The sequence below is a fragment of the Nuphar pumila genome, chromosome 13 (assembly GCF_984573655.1).
Source record: "Nuphar pumila chromosome 13, dmNupPumi1.hap1.1, whole genome shotgun sequence".
NCBI lineage: Eukaryota > Viridiplantae > Streptophyta > Magnoliopsida > Nymphaeales > Nymphaeaceae > Nuphar > Nuphar pumila.
Genome location: NC_143261.1, coordinates 56788331 through 56809976, shown reverse-complemented (window position 1 = coordinate 56809976; position 21646 = coordinate 56788331). Strand labels below are relative to the sequence as shown.

Below are 21646 nucleotides of genomic sequence, written 5' to 3'. Positions count from 1 at the left end.
GGTTGTTTAGCATATGTTAAAATTCCAGAAAATAAAAGGAAGAAGGTTGGACCTAAAGCATTTAAATGTGCATTTGTTGGGTATGCTAAACATAGTAAAGCATATTGATTTTTGGACATTGTTAATGATGTTATTGTAGAATCTAGAGGTACATCTTTCATAGAACATAAAAATGCATTTGATTCTCTTCTTGATGGCAGCCGGATTATAGTAGATGAACTTCCTGTAAATGACATGATTGAATATTCTAATGATTGTGTTGATGAACCAGAAACTGAAGTTAGACTCAGTAAACACATTAGAAAACCAACTAATTTTGGTTCTGACTTTTATACATTTCTAATTGAGAATGATCCTGTGTCTTCTCAAGATGCTGCCTTTTGGAGAGAAGCTATTAATGATGAAATAGAATCAATTATGTCTAATAATGTATGGAAATTAGTGGATTTACCTGTTGGTTGCAAAACTATTGGCTGCAAATGGATTTTCAAAAAGAAATTAAAAGCTGATGGTACAATCGATAAATTTAAAGCATGTTTGGTTGCAAAAGGTTTTAAACTAAAAGAATGTATTGATTATTTTGATACTTTTGCTCCTGTAACCAGAATATCTACTATTAGAATTCTGATTGCCATGGCTGCCATATATAAGCTTCAAATTCATCAAATGGATGTGAAAACGGCCTTTTTGAATGGAGAATTAGATGAAGAGATATATATGGAGCAACCTGAAGGTTTTGTAGTGCTAGGGCAAGAGCGCAAAGTTTGCAAACTTGAGAAATCCTTATATGGATTAAAGCAAGCCCCTAAGCAATGGCATGAAAATTTTGATAGTTCTCTGGTGCATAATGGTTTTAAAATTCATGATGTGGATAAATGTGTCTACAGTAAAGTAGATAGTAGCTCAATTATTATTATTTGTTTATATGTTGATGATATGCTTATTTTGGGTAACAATAGTGAATGCATAAATCAAACAAAAAGATTTTTATCTTCCTTGTTTTGTATGAAAGACTTGGGTGTTGCAGATGTTATTTTAGGAATCAAAATTATAAGAAATAAAAATGACATTGCATTATGTCAATCACATTATATTGAGAAAATTCTTACAAAGTATGGATATCTTAATAGTTCACCAGCATGCACCCCATATGATCCAAATATGAAATTGACTCCTAATGATGGTGCTAGTGTTAAACAATTAAAATATGTCAGTGTTGTAGGTAGCCTTATGTATGCAATGAACTGCACAAGGCCTGACATTGCCTATGCAATGAGTAAAGTGTGTAGATACACTAATAATCCTGGTCATCAATACTGGAATGCAGTGAACAGGATTCTTAGATATCTAAAGCATACTTTATACTATGGAATTCACTATACCGAGTTTCCTGCTGTTATTGAAGGGTATAGTGATGCAAGTTGGAATACTGACTTTGAAGATTCCAAGTCTACGAGTGGTTGGGTTTTTACCCTTGGAGGAGGAGCAGTTGCATGGGGGTCTAAGAAACAGACCTGTATAACTCATTCTACAATGGAATATGAGTTTATTGCTTTGGCATCTGCTTGTAGAGAAGCTGAATGACTTAAAAATATGCTAGTGGATATTCCACTAGGTGAGAAGCCTATACCTGCTATTTCAATGTTCTGTGATAGCCAATCAGCTATATGTAAAGCAGGTAATATGAAATACAATGGGAAGTCTAGACATATTAGTCTAAGACACAGTTTTATAAAACAAATGATTGATGACAATATTATTTCATTGAAATATGTGAAGTCATGTCAAAACTTGGCAGACCCATTTATGAAAGGCCTTTCGAGAGATGTCATCAATAAAACTTCGAGGGGAATGAGAATTAAGCCAATTAAGTCATCACCTAAGGATACCCAACCTAGAGCGCTGGAGATCCCACATGCATAGGTTCAATGGGAAACGAATTGGTGAATGACAGATATTGAGCATATTTATGTAAGCCCATTATTGATGTGTGCTCATGAGATGTAACTAATATGAGGGTTGAGCTAATAGCTCTTAATGAGTTTGTAGGCCTTAAGGCTAAGGTGTGTGTTACAGTACACCTAGACAAACTCACCTATATGAGTGTAGAAATGTGAGCCGTTTCTTATGAGAATTGGCAATTCTCTAGAGCACTCATGAATCCAGGAAAGCACAAGGCTCTAAATGTGCCAACATGAAATCCACACAATCGTACTTTTGGAAACCTATGTATGATTGAAAACTCCGTTAACAATATAAGGAGCTAAGTTCAAGGTAAGTCCACTTAGCACCTTGGTTAATTTAGGTTTTCTTTCAAATAGTGGGGGTTCAAGTCATGCAGACACTCTCACTAATGCATAAGTTTCTATGCAAGCCAAATATATTTTAAAACTAGTGGGGGATTATTAGGAAAGTTTTAAAATATTAATAATTACTACCAAAAGAGTTTTGAAAAAGTTTAGTCCCATATCTAAGAGAGAAAAGTTTTTCAAGAGGTTTAAATAGAGAGCTTGTTATCTATTCTTTACTTTGGTAAGCCTTGATGCTTTAGGTGGATTGCAGACGTTGCTGCGCATCGTGCAGCAACGGACACACCGTTCGCGCACACGCGCGTGCGCAAGGGCGCTTGAGGCGCAATGTGGCACTTTGCACTTTGCACGCTCGCAGCGGTGCGAGGTGCTTATGAGGTGAAAATATCCGTTTTGTTTTTCGGTTTGAGTTATCTGGCCGTTTGAAAAGCTTTAAGTTGCATGCATATCGAGTTAATGTTGCATTGTGACTGTTGGGCGGTTTTGGAGGCCTTTGATTAACAGTCAAAGGTGGGTGACCGTTCAGGTCTTTTTCGTCCTATTTTCAAACCGTCAGATTTATGGCCATTAATCTCATTTATCGCAAAACGTTTTGGCCTCTCTAAAAGTCTATAAATATCTTCTATTTCGTCTTTTGAATATACAAGAATTTTACGACTCTCAAAAAAAAAAAAACTTCTTCTTCCTTCTTCTCGATTTGGCTTGCAGAGTACAAGTGTGGTAGAGATCATCTGTCCTTGCGAAGTAGTGACTCTCTGGAGGTTCAAGCCTAGTTGTATCCTGGGAACCCAGTCGCATCAAACCCCTTTTCGCATCTTCGGTCTTCCCGGAGTGGGGCGATTGAAGTTCTAAAGATAGCGATCTTAAGAACGTGCCTCTAGGCTTGAGATCTCTTTTCTGAAATCCATTTTCACAAGGTTGGTGTAACATTTATACCTAGTCAGTCAGGAGAAGAGACCCTTGCATGCAGAAATTTGAAAGGTTCATTGTGAGTAGGGGTGGTGGGAGCGACTCCGTGATGGACGAGCCACCATGGGGCGGCGCCTATATCCATTTCGGATCACACGTCAATAATGCTCGAATGGGAGGTAAGATGGATGAGCAATCGAAGGTTCAAGTTTGAACTATGGTAGTTGAGGGACCCAAAGCTGGTTGAAAGCATAGAAGGATGGTGAGCCCACCCGCAGGTAGCCGCTTAGGCTGTTCTTATATTCACAAAAAAATAAACCACATAAGAACTCGATTAATTGAGTGATCCAAAGGAGAAGGGGTTGTGAGATTCAAGCAGATAGAGGAACTGTGTTTAATGCAGAGGGAGATGGCAGCATGGCGGGGTGATGCACATGAGGTGGAGGGATTAAATGACAGGAAAAAGCTATTGATCGATGATATATCAGAATGAAGAGCAAGGCAGGAGATTAAATGGAAGCAAAGATCCAAAGTACATTAGATGTGTTGTGGCGATAAAAACACTAAGTTCTTTCGCTTCCTCTAGAAGAAATAACTTCACTTGGCCTTGTCAATTGGAGGGCATCTTTATGAGAATGATGAAATCTAAAGGGAGGCAACAAAATACGTTAGTGACTTTTTTTTACCTCCAATATGGGTGAGGACTCTCTTGACATAAGTGAGACCCCCATGGGTTGTTTTGATTCGAGGGTGCAAGACTTCGTGAACAGGGGTTTATTGGTAGATGAAGTCAAGCAAACAAAATGAAAACTCCTCAACAACAAGGCCCCGTAGGTGGACAGATTCCTTGTTGAATTTTTTAAGGTGGCTTGGCCAGCATGCCAAAGAGACTTTATGGCAGTGTTTAACGATCTTTATAGAAACTCATGTTTGCCAGAGAGATGGGGGTGAATCCCTCTTGGTCCTCTTTCCTAAATAACCTAGGAGATTGAGATTAAAAAGTTCAGACCAATTTCACTCTTAGGCACCCTGTTCAAAATTATAACCAGGGAGATAGCAAATTTTATGCAAATGTCCTCCCAAAATATGCAAACGGCGTTCTTTTATTTTATGATTTTCTCCCAAATATGTACTTTTGAAGCGGCACTAAAGGCAAAAGCTTTGCTAAAGGCTTTAGTGATACTTTTGAAGTGTTGCCAAATGCCCATCGTGCTTTTGGAGTGTCAGTTTTTTTCAACAAACTCTTTTTACTATAAATCACATAAGAGCACAAGCAGGAAGACATTTGGACATTCACATGTGAAGGTCAGAACATTCACAAATGTGAAAGCATAAGGACATTCGCAAATGTGTAAGAGAAAATTCACATATTTGGATATTTGAGAGGGAAGTTCACATATCAAAGGAAATTCACGTGTGAAAGGTGAAAAAGTCCTTTTACAACCGAAAAGTTGTGATTTTTGACATGGGCAGATTTCTCCCTATGCGCTGCAATCTAACAATAGATGCAATTAATTGAATATCTCCATGTCCCATGTGATTAAATTTGTAAATCCATTACCTTTTTATTTTACAGCATTCTACACTTTTTCCACATGCATCTAATTGACATACTTGTACTTGATTTGGTACTCATAGATATACTTGGTTATCAAAACAACCACTAAAAATGACATGATATGTGACTTCTAATTTCTCATGTTAATCATATTTCTTCTTTTTACATTTTCATAACTTTTTGAATATTTTAAATATATAGTTTTATTTCATGAAAAATTGTACTTTTAAATATATTAAGAAAAAACTCCCGAGTCAGCTGAGTTGACTTGCCAAGTCATGAGTTGCAGGTCAACTGAGATTTGACTGAGATTCTTGGTTTGTCAACCATGCATACACATGCCCGCAACACACACACATGTACACACCCACACACATGTGCACAAGCGAGCACACACACACACACACACACACACACAACATGCAACTCAACATCTCACCCTATTTTGCAAAAATATGTGCACATGTCAAGAAATAAAAGTGAAAGAAGGTCAATGTCAAAATTTCCCAAACACCAAAACTTTCTAATCCAATAAGCCATCTACGACAAATTATATAGAAAGAAAATATGAATAGAAAATTAGATGAAAAGTTAACATTATCTGTCTTTAATAAAGCATGTACACTGTACACTGATAGGTATTTGTACGAGCAGGACAGAACTCGATTGTGTCCCCTACAAAAGACACCATACATATTACAACGAGGATGAGATAAAATGCCATCACTACAACCAGCACACAAAAATAGATAGAACTGAGAAACAGATCATATGAACCAGTTATAAAAGAGGGGAGCTGGGCACAGCTATCCAAGGGGACAATCAAATGCACAGATAACAACTGATTACACTGATAGCTAGATTATTAAAAGTTGCATTATAGTAGCCAAGGTGTGCAACGTTTGAACCCAACTAGGGATAGTTACCCAGCTTGACAATCGAAGAAGCAGGAAACATATAGCAGTAACGGTAATGCCGATGATGGAGAAAAAAAGTGAAACATCAGTTAGGAAAATTAGCTGAATAGAAAACCAAATAAAGAAATTTAAGATATAAATAACCAAGCAAACCAATTAAAGGTTGACAAGAGAAATTCAGATTCCAGAACAGCTAAACAATGTGAAACCAAATAACAAGACGATAAATCAGAGGGACACTAGAAACAAAAACTTACACGCAAATGCTCAACCAAGAAAACACAATTCTTTCTAAACTAAGTGATCGGATAAACCCATCGGCAATCAGTGAAAAACACAGAGACCACACCTCTGTTGTACAGGCGGGATGCCTTCCTTCTCTTCCACACGCTCCTTGATCCTGTCGATGGTATCGGTTGGCTCGATATCGATCTCTATTTCTTTCCCGGTAAGTGTCTTCACCTTGATCATCGTTCCACCCCTAAGCCTCAAAACCAAGTGAAGGGTGGACTCCTTCTGGATGTTGTAATCTGAAAGAGTCCTCCCATCTTCCAACTGCTTCCCTGCAAATATTAGCCTCTACTGATCAGGGGGAATGCCTTCTTTATCCAGAAGAAAACATAACACCCATATTCTCTATTTAGACTATTACCCACAAAACCAATAGAAGAAAACAATGGAAGGAACATTGAAAAGAGGGAATAAGACCAAAAGAATCCATTGAAAAACAAAAAGAACAACAGAAAGGAACTCATTAGTTCGTCATAAACCAAATCTCCGTCTCAGAAATTAGACCGAAAAGATGAAACTCAGAAAACCAGCCGAACCACACAAAGGCCCAAACCTCAACTTCTTAATCCATGCAAAGTTTGTAATCCAAAAACCCAACACATTCCTTCAAAGGGGAGCTAAAAGATGGATTTGTGAACCCTTTTTCTGTTCTAAAAGCAAGACCACAAAAAATAAAACGAAAATTAAGAGCCAAAAACATGAGCCCTTCCATCAAGAGAGAGAGAGAATCAATAGATGGGTATGTCACTACCAATCAGCAAAACGGTAGTCCGAAATGAGAAAGAAGAAAAAGAAAAACCAAATTTCATACTCAGAGCACCGGTTTCTCCTCCTGCTCCTGACACAAATCCCTCGGAAAAGCAATACCAACAAACCAAAAGCGCCCAACAAAATGAAAAGAAGAAAAGAAAAAAAGGAAGAAAGGGCACGAAGAGAGAGAAAAAAAAGAGAGGGAGGCGTGATCTCCTGTGCCTCCAAAGCACCTGAATCTTGGCCTTGACGTTTTCGATGGTATCGCTACCCTCGACCTCCAAAGTGATCGTCTTCCCCGTCAGGGTCTTCACAAAGATCTGCATCTCTCTCTCTCTCTCAGGAAACAAGGGAACGACGTTTTTTTCAATTGGTCGTCGTATTTATGTTGGAGTACTCTCTCTCTCTCCTTCGTATTTATTTGAGAAAATCCCATTTAAGGCCAACGTTTTACCCCTTATTCCAGGCATGGGCCTCACATTTCTGACATTCCACATATAGCCTCTGTTTTCTTGTAAATTTCCAAACAAAGGCCTTCACGAAATCGGATTCGGAGTTGGATCCGATTTTAAAAAGCAATCCGACTAAATGCTAGTAGATTGGGCCGGGCCGGGCAGCCCGTGCCCTGCCTGCAGCCTGGCTCAGCCTGTATATAATAATACTAATATAAGTTATATAACATAGAATACTATATATACAACATAGAATATAATGTATATTTTATATATAATATATATTATATATAATATACATTATATGCAAACCTCATTTGAAGTATGAGATAAATGTCATTAAAAATATCACAATTAATAATTGAGAAGTGTTGTTAAAGTCTTATAGATGTTAAACAGCATTTTTGAAAACCAACGTCAGCACTAGCAAAGCAATAAACTCTGTTACTATTTTCAAACATTTCAATAAACAAGTTAGAGAAATAAGGACTTTCCTGATAACAAAAGTCATTCGGATTAACTCATTTTTTAGGTGTTTGATCTGATATCCCATCATACTCATTTTTTCTTTTGTTTTTAGGTGTTTGATCTGATACAAGGTTTGTACCTTGGCTTTAGACAACAACCATTTGCGTTAAGAAAGATATTTTTGATCTCTTTCATGTTTTCGAGAGAGCTTTGTTGCATTTTGATCTTCATTCACGTGTGCAGTATTTTATTTATTTTTATTCACATTAGGGTACAAGATTTTACATTATTCAACATGTTTAGAATTTAGGATAGGTCGATCAAACATGAAATCGTGTTTCTATGGTTCGATTTATGTTATATTCATATTTAAAACCCTATTTTGCTTTCATAATATCCATTTTAATTTGTAGAAGCGATTTAACCTATTTTCTAATGAAAAATGATGTAGATTCGTATTTAAATTCATGTTATAAGTTAGATTTGATATTTGTAACATGCTGGATATGTTTATCCCTGGAGTTAATGTGATTTTGATGGATTATAAAGTTGTTTGGATGTTTTTATAAACTCAAAATCCTTTTTCAAAAATCAAATTTGAGAAAAATATATTATCTTAAGTAAAAATGTTGGTTATTGTGTTTAATTCATGATATGCATGATACTTCTGTGTTACATATATGTAACATGCTTACATATATTTATGTATAAATATGATATGTTTTTGATGAGTCAAAATCATTGGTTGCATATTCTTAGTGTTTTGGATGAAAACATAAAGTTCTTGATGTGTTTCTTAAAAACTGCATGTTGTTATGTATTTTTATTTCGATCTGTTGTAAAGAAAAATATAGTTTTCAAGTCGATGAACCCATAAATTATGAATTTAGAAATGTTTCTGACATATAGAAGCAATTCAAAAAAAAATTGAGCTCAATGAGTTTCGGGTTTAGAGATATGACCTCCGCAAGTTGACACAAAATTTATGTCCCGATCGAAAATCTTTGTAGGCTGCATATTTTTGTAAAAATTATACCTCCCAAATTATTCTAGATTTATGGTTGATATTTTTATATGTGTTAGCTTATATATGGTAGAACACACGATAAAAATCATGTAGGCAGATTATTTACAGTTTAAGAATTAAAAATCTTGAAATTTTGGTCCAGAATCTGTAATTTCTAAAAAATAGTTTGCTAAATAATATAAATAGTCTGTATTACAAAATTTTTAATTATTTAAAAAAAAAAATTAAGTCTGGATTTTTGGGGACATCTGTTAGACATATCAAGCCAACCATAGTAAAAAATTTAGAATTTATTTCGTTATGTGTGATGAATGACTAACTTTTCTTTGAAAAGATCAAACCGGACTAGACTGTTCAGTGAACAAAAAATAATCGATGTTTCTAAAAAATTTATTTCTTGACTCTGAATGGGTTTAGGTTAGGGTTTCTTCTTGTAGATAGCTAATGTGTATATGAATGTACATTAAAAATCTTAGATCTAGAATCACTTTATATGATTTATGTTTGAGCTTCTAAGAACATGTAAGATTCTGTTTTTACAGTTTTGCATGTAAATTGTTTTTGCCAGTTTGCATGTGATGTGTTGAATTACATGCATGTATTGGTTCCAGATTTGAACTAGGTTTATTATATGCAATATGATAATAATGTATAGCCTAATGTGATGTTATATATGCTTATGATGATTATGTATAATATGTTATTATGGTATGTGGCTTGTGAACATGATATGTCGCATAATGCAAAATGCTTACTTGAATGTATGAGACGGTTCGAAAGGTGAATGAGATTGTATTGTGACTTATGATTAAGCTACACATGGGCCTATTGAGGCCATGCGTGAGTAAAATATTATTGTAATAATCATGTGAATGCATTATTTATATTGTCTTATGATGCATATGATTAATTATACTTATTGACATATAATGATACACTGTTATGACTGAGTAGGATGGTAGCCCAATCAGATGATGCATGATGAGGTGCATGTTATGGATATACAGATCCATTATGTTTTTGTGGAAAGAGTGTATGATAATTTAAAGAGGTATAAGAGACCTTAACAATATACCAATAATATGATTCTTTGATTGTCCTCTGATGATGGTGGGATCCTTGGATGACGGTCATGAGGGACCATGAGGATACTGAACAACATTTGCATTGTTTGTCCCAAGAACCCGATATGGAGGTTCATGTTCCTAGCCATGATTGTAGAAAATTTTCCACCATTTTGTCGAGGATCGTGAGATTGGCTCAACTGTAGCATATTGGTATATTAAGAAAAATGGTGTTGGAGGATGTGTAGGCCTTGTCGTCACGACATTGGGTGATGATGCTCGAATTCGATCGAGAAACATATATGAGATCCTAGTACATAATAAAATATAATTGTGTATGATTAAGATATAGTTGGGATCTACCTTGGACCTCAGAATTTTACCCATGCTAGTATCCGCGAAGTGGTTAGGAGAATAACTTAAATTGGTTTGTATTAAACATATACATGCATTCAAAAGAAACATTCTATACGGAGATAAAAGTTTTTCATTCAATTTGTATTGGTTCATGTATTGTATATGCATAATATATGCATCGATTTTTGTATCATGTGATATTGCAAGTATGCTTGAATTTATTTATGTTGCAAGCATATCTGAATCGTTATGTGCACATAAATATTTTCTAAACTTGATGTTTAGTGGATTTATACTTTATTCTTTACTATTGGATAATATAATATTTTGTATGAGAACTGTGAGCTCTCAAACTTAATCGAGTAGGTGATGATGCAACTAGTTTTGCTAGAGATGGCAAAATTTATTATGGTTGCTGGATTCTATATGTTATGGGATTGATTTAAACTTTATGAACTTAAAGTTAAAGTTTATTAATTTTTAATTTTGGTTTGAACTATTTCATTTTAAATTATGGTTTAAAATGGATGATTGGTGTGTTGGGATGTGAATCTGTGATGTACCCTAGATTCGTGGGATGTTTTTAGTATTAAAAAAAAAGTTGTATTTCATTTTCATCTTGACAAAGGGATCTTGTCTTTGGTGTCTCTTTTGCGAACTTAGTTCTAATGGGCTATAAATGCTAGTGCTTGCGTAGAAGTTGACCTCTTAGAGCTTAGTTTGGTTGAAGCAGGACCATAGATCAGTTATAGCATCATTCACTTTCTTTAAAAAAAATCATATATTTTCGGAGGTGAATTTGAGGTCGTTACATAGTTGATATCAAAGCAGTTTTAGAAACAACATCATGATTTATAAATTCGTGATCTAAAAAATAGTCTTTGCATCACCGATAACAGAAATGTAAATCTACTAATCAGAGTTCAAATAGGAAACACTGAAAAACTGAGATCTCTTGACTACTTCCAAATACGACTCCACGATGCTCCAATTATGCGTTACCTGAAAAATTTTAATGCAGAAGGGTCAGACTCCCCTGTCTGCGTAAGAAGCATTATATCTATATGTGGTGCTCAGTGTCCTGGGTACAAATATGTGCAACAACTGCAGATATAACTAGCATGGAAATTTATATCATTCTAAGAAAATGATTATGCTTTCAATTCATGATACAGTGCAAAAGAGGATTGAACTAAAGATACATTTATCCACATTAGCACAAGCTGTAGATTCTACAAGTTTTACGAAAGTCATATCAACAGTACATAATTCTTCAGGAATAAGTTTTCAGTCAACTTAAATTATTTAATGTTTATCTTACTCTCACCCTATGGGTAAGCACAGGCATAAACATTGTAGTGAACTGAGACCATATGGTGAGATGCCTAAGTCTCACGAAAACACGAACATCCATGAATCTCATACCACCTACCCTCTCCAAGGTAGATCATGGGTCCGGTAACATACACCATCTTTCAGGTGTACCCAGAGCCTATCCTACTTATGTTGTCAAAAGTGATACGTGGTTACCTAGTCAACTGGTACTGCCTATCCTACTTGTGTTCACCTAATCCTCCCAGAGCCAATCCCTAGTTAGACAGCACAGAGTAGGATGACATTGTTTTTTATTTTTGAGGTCTTAAATTAATCCTATGCACTTAATTCCTATATGCTATTTTTTGTGCTTATTTTCTTTATTACTTGAGAAAAATGATTGCTTGGGCCTTGTTAGGGACTGTTGCAATCGGATTGATGTCAACATATATTCTTGTTAAAACCCACACACATACATGTGCACACATGCATACACAAAAATTTGCGAGTCTCTATTACAGCTCAATGTTTCCAGAAGAGATGTTCTTGTAAGAGTAAATATTTAGTGCTATGCTGCTATTATGCATTTTAGAGCATACTAGGATCAGCATAGAGAATCTAGTACAAGACTAATGTGTGTTGCCAATTTGCCCTTATCTTCCCTTTTTAAAAAATTTCACAACGTCTATTATATTCAATGATAAAATGATTGTGGGGGTGCGCTTCTTAGGAGCCTTAGGAGGTCATTGTTAACATAATTCCTGCTTGCATGAGTAATTCAAACCATTTTCTTCTTCCTAGGTGTTGATTAAATGACATAATCAATGCCGATATTCTTTTTAGAATAATTTCTAGTGTATCAGTTGAAATTTTGTGTTGATTCTAGTGGAGTGGGTATTATTCTTGATCGTAAAGATACCGATGCTCGACTTTGGAGAGCATCACACAATTTCACTTTCGCCCACTGATTAATTGTCAAGCATTTCACAATTTACTAAGTTCTTTCCTCATTCATGTATGTTATTCAGGAGCTTCATTGTTTCCATTGGTTAATTGTTAAATGCAATTGAGTTTTCCAAATAGTCTGAGTCATATATTGCAAGTTTATATGACATGATTATTCAGGAGGTAGTGATGCTTTTTCAGTTTCCAGAAAGTAGCGAAATTTTTTTACTGAGATTCTAGCTAGATTATGGGCGTAATATCTTTCAATGTATTATGGAATTATCTGTGCGCATACATTTGTTCCATTTTGTATAGTTGTCTTAAGGTGAGGCAATTAATTAACGATTTAACTTGAAATGCAAGTGTTTATGTTCATATATAGTTATGCTCATCATTGTTGTCAGATATCCTGAAGGTATTGTAAATCAGGCGCTCGACGACATTTTTGCAGATACTTTTGGTAATGATGTTGACAATGATTCAGTTATAGATTCAGATTCGGAAAGTGATGGTCTTCTTTCTGAGGTAATGTCATGCTCTTCTAAAAATCGACCTCATCTTTTTCTAATTCCTTATTTATTTATGAAAGAGTTCTGAATTCTGATATTGGTTTCAGGATTTGAATGGTTCTTATCTTGTTAAAGATGGAAGTGATGATAATTCAGGTTGGAACATAATTACAACAGTGAAATTTGGTGTTTGAAATATCCTAAATTTTTGTTTTAGTAAAATCGCAAGAGGATATTTTTCAATATAATTGTTGTTGTTGTAGATGAAAGCTACCATACTGCTCTATCTGAGCAGAACAAGACAATTCAGGTGGAACTCGTGAAGCAGAAAAGTAAGTTAGATCGGCTGAAGAAAAAGGTAAGAACGACCTTGTACTTAATTAAGACCTTGAAATGACCATAGATATGAAGCTCAACATGATGGTATGTCTAACTAATATAAACATGTAGGGTTTGTTTTAAAAAAATTCTCTCCCATTTTGAAGACAAAAAAATTGATGGCTCACATTCATCATTGTAATGCACTTAGTTTTACCCAAAATGAACTAATGCTAGGGATGTCAATCGATCACGTTTGAGTCAGGTATCTGAAAAGTACAAATCTGATTAGTTGAATCGGTATAGCAAATGAATCTGATTAATAATCAGATTCGGATGCAGTTTTCAGATTTTCATTTGAATCTGGATCTAAGGGTAATCCAACCGAATTCCTTATAAAATATATCTGATTAGCTAACCGAGTACAGGTTCAATATTGCCTTTTCCATCCAACTCTAAATTTGATTAAGCTAGATCCGGATAGGTCAGATTCACCAAGACCTAGATCTCAACTGAATATTTCCAGTTTACTGCCCTGGCTAATGCTCAAAAAGATTTTCATGTTATGACCCTTGAAATGTTGTATTCTTGAGTATGAAGAGCATATTTAAAGCAATAGAAGTGCTTTTTGTTTTTTATTTTTGCTTTTGTGTTTGCTCATAAAAATAAAACAAGTGCATCTTTTGTGATATAGACAACTCTTCATACTTCTTTCAGTACGACATTATTTCTGGATGCTTGAAATATTAATAAGGTTATGTTTGCTTCATTGTTTCACCAGGACCCAAATTTTGGTGTGTTTCTAGAAAAGCATAGTTTGGAGCTTCAAGCTGCAAGCAATGAAGAAAAAGTAAGACGTCCATCACTTTCCAGTTTCCACATGGCCATCATTGTACTGGCTTTCGACATTCTATTATCATTTTATCATTAGTAGGACTCCTATTGATATTAAAAAATTCTGATGCCATAAATGGTTGTCTTCTTAGGTTGTATGTCATGTCGGTAGTCATGTTATCAAGCCTACTCTTCTCTGTTCTTTTTTCCTTCACCCTTTTTCTTTTGTTTTTTTTTCTGGTGTGTGTCTATTCCAGATTGGTGTGCTCAAATCAGACCAGATTGGGTCCAACTAACCAATCCTGATTGATTCCATAGATTATCCATACCAGTGGGAATCAATTTTAGAGTCAAGTTGAGTCAGATTAGTATAAAGTGGCAAGTGTCTGGTTGGACAAATCCATTGATTAGATCACCCAATTTTAACGTTCTTCTCATCATTTTTTGATAACTTTGCAGTGAATTTAGGTGGTTTTGTTCTTAGTTGTCATAGGCACTAGGCGAAGCCTAGGCGGCGAGCCCCTAAAAAGCCTAGGCAGTCTAGGCAGTGCCCCAAATAAAAAAACAAAAAAAATATATACAAATATGTAAACAAACTACTAAAATTAATAACAAATATGTATACAACATAAAATCAATCAACAATAAGCAATAGACAAAACAAAATATGTCGTCAAACACTATAAGATAATTATATTAAATAACCTGCTCAATACATTGTCCAACACAAAACATTTAACAACACAATACATTTAACTAAACATAGAATTCTGAAACATATGTCTATATATAAAAGTCATCTTCATTCTTCAGTATCAAACTTCATTTCAACGATTTCCTTCATTTATTGCATCTTTTAGTGGCTTGAGATGATGATGGCAGATCATCTTCATACAATTTCTGTCCCACAAATGTTGCAGGTACTTGTGCCTTTCTCTCATCATCTTTTTTAAGACTAGTAAGAAGCTCAACACAAATATCAGAAGGAATGCTATGTTTACATAATTTCACAGTGGAGTTAATATGTCCCACAACATGATATTTAAATCTATACAATCCTTCATGCATTATAAAATTACAAAAATTACACTTCACTATTTCTTTGGCATCTCTAAGTCAATAGTGTACAATATTTCAATGCAGGTTTCTTTGAGAGGCATCCTCCAAGACCTCTACCCTCCATCGACTTACTAGAACACGAATTAATAAATCTAATCACTACAAAGATGTAAAATAATGTAACTGATAACCATGTTAAAAAATGAAACAAAGAACAATGGAATAAATAAACCATGCAACTGATAACCAATGCAAAAAATTAAAACATAACCAATTAATCACCAAATAAAAATATAAGCATACAGACATTTAACAAATCTACACACATAACATAATTAACTTTAACTGTATTTAAGTATAAAATAGTAAAAAAAAACCAATAAGTTTATAATAACAACTTAAATTTAATCCTTAGATGAACTTGAAAGTCTATCATCATCTTCATGGATATATTGCTCTTCTTCTTCAGTTTTATTTGCAGAGTTAGCTTATTCCTCTTCTTCTTCCACCCTCACCACCTTCTTTCCTTTGTCAAACATTTTCTTTCTTAGGACATTAGTTACACGTATTTTTACCCCCACCCTATGCCTTAACGCTCTGGATGCCTTATCAACAAGATCTCATGTAAGTGATGTGTCATTTTCAAAGATTATCATTGACTTCTCTTAAGACAATGGGGTCGAGATCTCCTTTTTTTCATTCTCTCCTCATACCTTCGTTTCAATTTATGATTATATTGCACAAAAAACAAACCATTCAACTTTTTGTGCAAAAGTCAGTTTCTTTTCTTTGTATGAATCTATAAAAATATATATAAAGTTAAAATATATACAAACTGACAAATATTATTTAGTAATTAGTAGTAAATAATATTTTACTGCTTCAAAAGTACTTCAATCACGTTCACAACTGAATGTAATGCATGCGAGACCTAAGACTTGAACAACAAAGGTCTGGAGCTGGAGACAACCAATGGCAAAAGAAATCCACCAATCTACTATAAAAAAATCAAATTACATATAATTAAAGTATATGTTGAAACTTGGTTTGAGAAAAGATAGAAAAGTACCTTCACGATTAGCCCTAATCACCCTTAAGTAGTGATTAGGGTCAATAAAGAAAATTACACTAGAGACCATTGAAAGTTAAAATATAAACAAGACCACCCAATAAACCCCTCACGATAATAACTCTCAACACTCCCCCTCAAGCTGGAGCATAGATATCAATCATGCTCAGCTTGTTACAACACTTTGAGAATTATGTGATAGGAAGGGGTTTGGTAAAAACATCTGCTACTTGATCTTCTGAAGAAACATGAAAAGTTGATATATTTCCCACTTGAACCATATCCCGAATATAATGACAATCTATCTCAATATGCTTAGTCCTCTCATGAAACACATCATCTTAATAGGCAGAGAAACCTTTATGCTCAATCCGGTAAGCATAGATTTTATCCAAATCATTTCAGCAGCAGTTTGTGCCATGACCCTATATTCTGACTCAACACTTGATCTTGCTACTACAGCTTATTTCTTGCTTCTCCATGAAACTAAGTTGCCACCAACAAAAACACAGAACCCTGTAGTAGACTTCCTATCATCAACCGACCCTGCATAATCAGCATTAGTATACGCAACCACATCAAGATTTGCCTCTTTTGTAAACAATAGACCTTTTCCTGGAGATGTCTTCAGGTATTTAAGAACCATCATAGCTGCCTCCCAATGAACTTTTCTTGGTTTATCCATGAATTGACTCAATTTGCCAACAACAAATGATATGTCAGGCCTAGTTACAGTAACATAGAGAAGTTTACCAATGAGAGTCCTATAGGACTTACTATCAACTGCCTCAGATTGCTCGTCATACAAGAACAATTTAGGATTCATGGGAATAGTGGCTGGTTTTGCACCAAGCATCCCTGTCTCCTGTAAAAGATCAAGCACATATTTACTCTGAGAAACAACCATACCTTCTCTATTTCTTGCTACTTCGATTCCCAACAAGTACTTGAGAGGACCCAGATCCTTTGTAATAAAGTATTTCTGCAGATATGCCTTGGTGCTTGAAATCTCCTGCTCATTATCTCCAGTTAAAATTATATCAACATAAACAACCATAGTCACAAAACCCTTAGAGCTATTCTTTATGAACAAAGAATGATTTGATGGTGACCTCTGAAAACCAAATTTAGACATCACCTCAAACAATTTGTGAAACCATGCACGCAGGCTTTGCTTTAGGCCATATATTGCCTTTTTTAGTTTGCACACTTTGCTACACTCTCCCTGTCGTTCGAAGCCAGGCGGTTGTTGCATGTAGACCGTCTCAGATAGATCCCCATACAGAAAAGCATTCTTCACATCAAGCCGAGTCATACTCCACCCATGATGAACAACCACAGAAGTAACTAAGCGTATAGTGCCCATTCTGGCTATGGGAGAGAAAGTCTCAAAGAAGTCCACCCCATATGTTTGGGTGTAGCCTTTGGCGACTAGACGAGCTTTGTGTCTCTCCAGAGTGCCATCAAAATGATATTTAATAGTGTGCACCCACTTACAACCAACAATGTCTGCATCAGAAGGAGGATCGACAAGCTCCCAAGTCCCTTGAGAAATCAAGGCGTCCATTTTTTCTTGCATTGCTTGTTTCCATTGAGGATCTAATAAAGCCTGTTGATGATTGATAGGACTGGAGATGGCAGATAAAGCAGATAGAATGTTTTGCATGCTCTTTCCAATCTTGTCTCTGGACACAAACTTTGAAATTGGGTGCAGAGTACACTGACGCATGCCTTTCCTCAGGGCTATGGGCAAATCATTTTTAATCTCAAGATCTACTCTACGATCATCAGGATAAGCAATAGAATCATCAACATAATCAGGATCACTGACTGCAGGAGAAGAAGACAATGAAGGGCCACGAGAGGAGGCTTGACGACGAGTATACACCAGTGGAGGATCATGGAACCGAGTTGAAGAGGGATCAGAACATAATGAAGGCAATAAAGGAACTGACTCCAAAGGAATGGGAGGAATGGGTAAGGGAAATGATGTGGACATATCAGGATTCACACGAGACGCGCACGACGAGAAGTAAGGAATGGTCTCAAAGAATGTGACATCCGCACTGATATACTCTTTACGAGCAATGGGGTCAAGACATTTGTACCCTTTTTGGTTTTTTGGATACCCAAGGAAGACACACTTAGTTGCCTGTGCAGCTAGTTTGTCCCTAGTAGGTCCAAGTTTTTGCACAAAACAAACACAACTAAATACCTTAGGAGAAACTTTGAACAAAGAACAATCAGGATAAAGTTGTCTAATAGGAGTTTGGTCATTAAGAGCAGTAGAAGGCATTCTGCTAATAAGGTAACAAGAAGTAAGAAGGGCATCTCCCCAAAAAGAAGCTGGCATGTTTGTTTGAATCATAAGGGTTCGAGTTACTTTCAAAAGGTGTCGGTGTTTTCTTTCAGCTACCCCATTTTGCTGGGACGTATGGGCACATGAAAATTGAGGGCAAATCCCATTATCCCGATAAAATTGTAATAGTTTGCTAGATTTGAATTCAAGAGCATTATCAATGCGAACAATTTTAACAATGGAACCAAATTGAGTATTTATTTCAAGAATAAAAGATTGGAGAATACACAAGACTTCAGATCTCTCCTTTATTAAAAAGACCCACGACACTCTAGAGTAGTCATCAACAATGACAAGGTAATACTTGGACTGAAACCTATTAGGAACCCGACTAGGCTCCCAAACATCAACATGAATTAGATCAAAAGGACTTTGACTAGTACAACTCTGACTTAAAGAAAAAGAACTACGATGATGCTTGCCCAACTGACATGCTTTACACTGAAAGGACGTTGTAGGAGAGACCTGTGGAATGACTCTTTGAAGCTTGGAAAGAGAATGATGACCCAATCTGAGATGCCATTGGTAGGAATTAGAACTCGATTCCACACACGAAGTTGCTACTCCAACAGGTTGTGTAAGATATAAACACCTCCCTCCTCATGGCCTCCACCAATCTTCTTCCCAGACAGCAAATCCTGAAATACACAAGAACCCGGGTCAAATATAACTCGACAATTTAGTTCTTTTGTAAGCTGGCTTACGGATAATAAATTCTTAGGAAACTGTGGAGCATGGAGAACATATTGAATCCGTAATGTAGGGGTAAAATGCACATCTCCTTGCCCCACCATTGGGGATAATCTACCATCTGCCAATTTAACATGACGAGGGAAAGATGTATGAACCAGTGTAGAGAAACTATGTGAATCTCCACAAAAGTGTTGAGAGGCGCCAGAATCAATAATCCATATCTTACCTCCATCATCCAACTGAGTACCCGCAGAGCATGCCACATCAATCACTACAATAGAGGCAGACACAAATGCAAAACTCTGGGAAAGAAGCTGATCATATTCTGCACGACTGAGAGTAATCGTATTGGTTGAAGAAGTAGGCACAGGTTCAGTGATGGAAGAGACAACCGGAGTTGTTGCTTTGGGGAACGATAATGAGCTCTGAGGGCGACTTCTAGGGTTCTTATCCCAACAACGATCCTCAAGGTGCCCTTGCTTGCCACAATATGTACACTGAAGCCTGCTACGACCTCCACTGCCTCTTCCATGACCTCTGCCTCTGGAAGAACTAGGTAAACCATGCCCTCCTCCACCTGTGACAACAAGAGCTGAAGTCTGAGAGTCTCCATGAGGCGGAGGAAGGGTAACAGCAAGACGACTTAACCAGTTGTAGGCATCAACTAGAGTAGGGATCTCTGAGCTAGTAAGCATTTGCACCTTGGCTACTGAGTAATCTGGAGATAATCCTGATAGAAAACGAGCCACCATAGTCTACTCCTGATGGGTTTTATGATTAGTGCAGCAGGGAGGATGAACAGAGTTGAGCCTTTTATAGGCTGATTTAACTGATGCATAATATTGGGAAAGATTCTGATCACCCTGCTGCAACTGAAATATCTCTTGCTCAACTTACAAAATTCTACTGACATTTTTGTCTTGAGAGTACGTGTCACGTAATGAATCCCACATCTCCTTTGCAGTAGAATAGTAAATTAAGCTGTCTGCAATATGTGGCTGAACACTGTTCATAATCCAAGACATAACAATGTCATTATCTTCCTGCCATGTGGCATATTTCCCAGTTTTCTTTATTGGTTCCTTTTTTAACAAAATATGTTTTCGACGATGTCCTGACACAGACATCATAAAAGTCCTCGACCACCTTTTATAATTATTGTCGTCCAGCTTTACGGACGACCCATAAGAGAAGGGATTAGCAAAAGCTTTGTACTCTGCAGACACTTCAAACCTTTGTTCACCATCACTGGACTTTATTTCAGCCATGGTATTTCACTGCTGACAGTAGCTAGCTAATGAGCCGGATAATAATAATAACCAGAAAGTAATCACGAGCAAACTGATAGTAAAGAAATAGATTCCAGCTGAAATAAAATCCTTGTCTTGCAATATATATATATATATATATATATATCACAGACGCCACCAGCAAGATAATAAATCTGATCACCACTATAAAAATTAATTTTAGATGACAAAAATTGATTTCACATCTGAACTTCAACAAAAATTAATCAGATCTGATTAAATCTGATTCCAACAACAGCAAGCACTACAGATTTAACGCCTACCACATCAACACGACTCTGATACTAGCAAATCTGATTCCAACGACAGCAAGCACTACAGATTTAACACCTACCACATCAACACGACTCTGATACGAGCAACAGTCAGTCAGCCACACCATTCAGATCTGATCCAACATCAACGCTACACGACATCCAATTACTGCACAATCTCAGATCTGCTCCACCCAAACACAAAATGATTGCTGATCTGATGCAACACGATCATGATGTCAGATTTGCTCCACACAATCTCCACATGATGGTAGATCTGATGCACCACGATCCATCAATATTACTGAGGCGTCATCAACAAGGAGCAAAAGAGGAACACACGATCTAGGGTGTCTGATCAGATCTGCATATTGTGTAGAACTAGTCAGATCCCAGGTCGTGAGACTGAGAAAAGAACCTAGGGTTCGATCAGAAGGAAGATCGAATAAACTAGATATAGGCTAGGAGGAGAGAAGAAGAAAGAAAAAAACTATAATAAAGAGGGAAGAAAGAAATTTAGCCTAGGCGTTAGATTCTCCCAAGAACGAGAGGCTTTGATACCATGTTGAAACTTGGTTTGAGAAAAGATAGAAAAGTACCTTCACGATTAGCCCTAATCACCCTTAAGTAGTGATTAGGGTCAATAAAGAAAATTACAAAAGAGACCATTAAAAGTTAAAATATAAACAAGACCAACTGATAACTTTTATGATTTCCAATAAACCCCTCACGATAATAACTCTCAACTGTATATAAGTTATAAAAATAATGCAAAAGGGGGTTATATGAAATGTAATCATCTTACCTAGGGTTTACACCAGAGTTACCAGTCAAGGAAGCGGGAGCGGGAAACGATACGAGAAGCGGGAAGCGAGACACT

General features: G+C 36.1%; 1 long non-coding RNA gene across 1 annotated transcript; it reads right to left on the bottom strand.

Moving 5' to 3' along the window:
- Nucleotides 1–5829: 5829 nt before the first annotated feature.
- LOC149818454 (uncharacterized) lies at nt 5830–7084 on the bottom strand. Its single transcript, XR_016427431.1, has 2 exons — nt 6968–7084; nt 5830–6256 (listed from the first exon to the last, which is right to left on the bottom strand). It is a non-coding gene; the product is annotated as an uncharacterized LOC149818454 (long non-coding RNA).
- Nucleotides 7085–21646: the final 14562 nt, after the last annotated feature.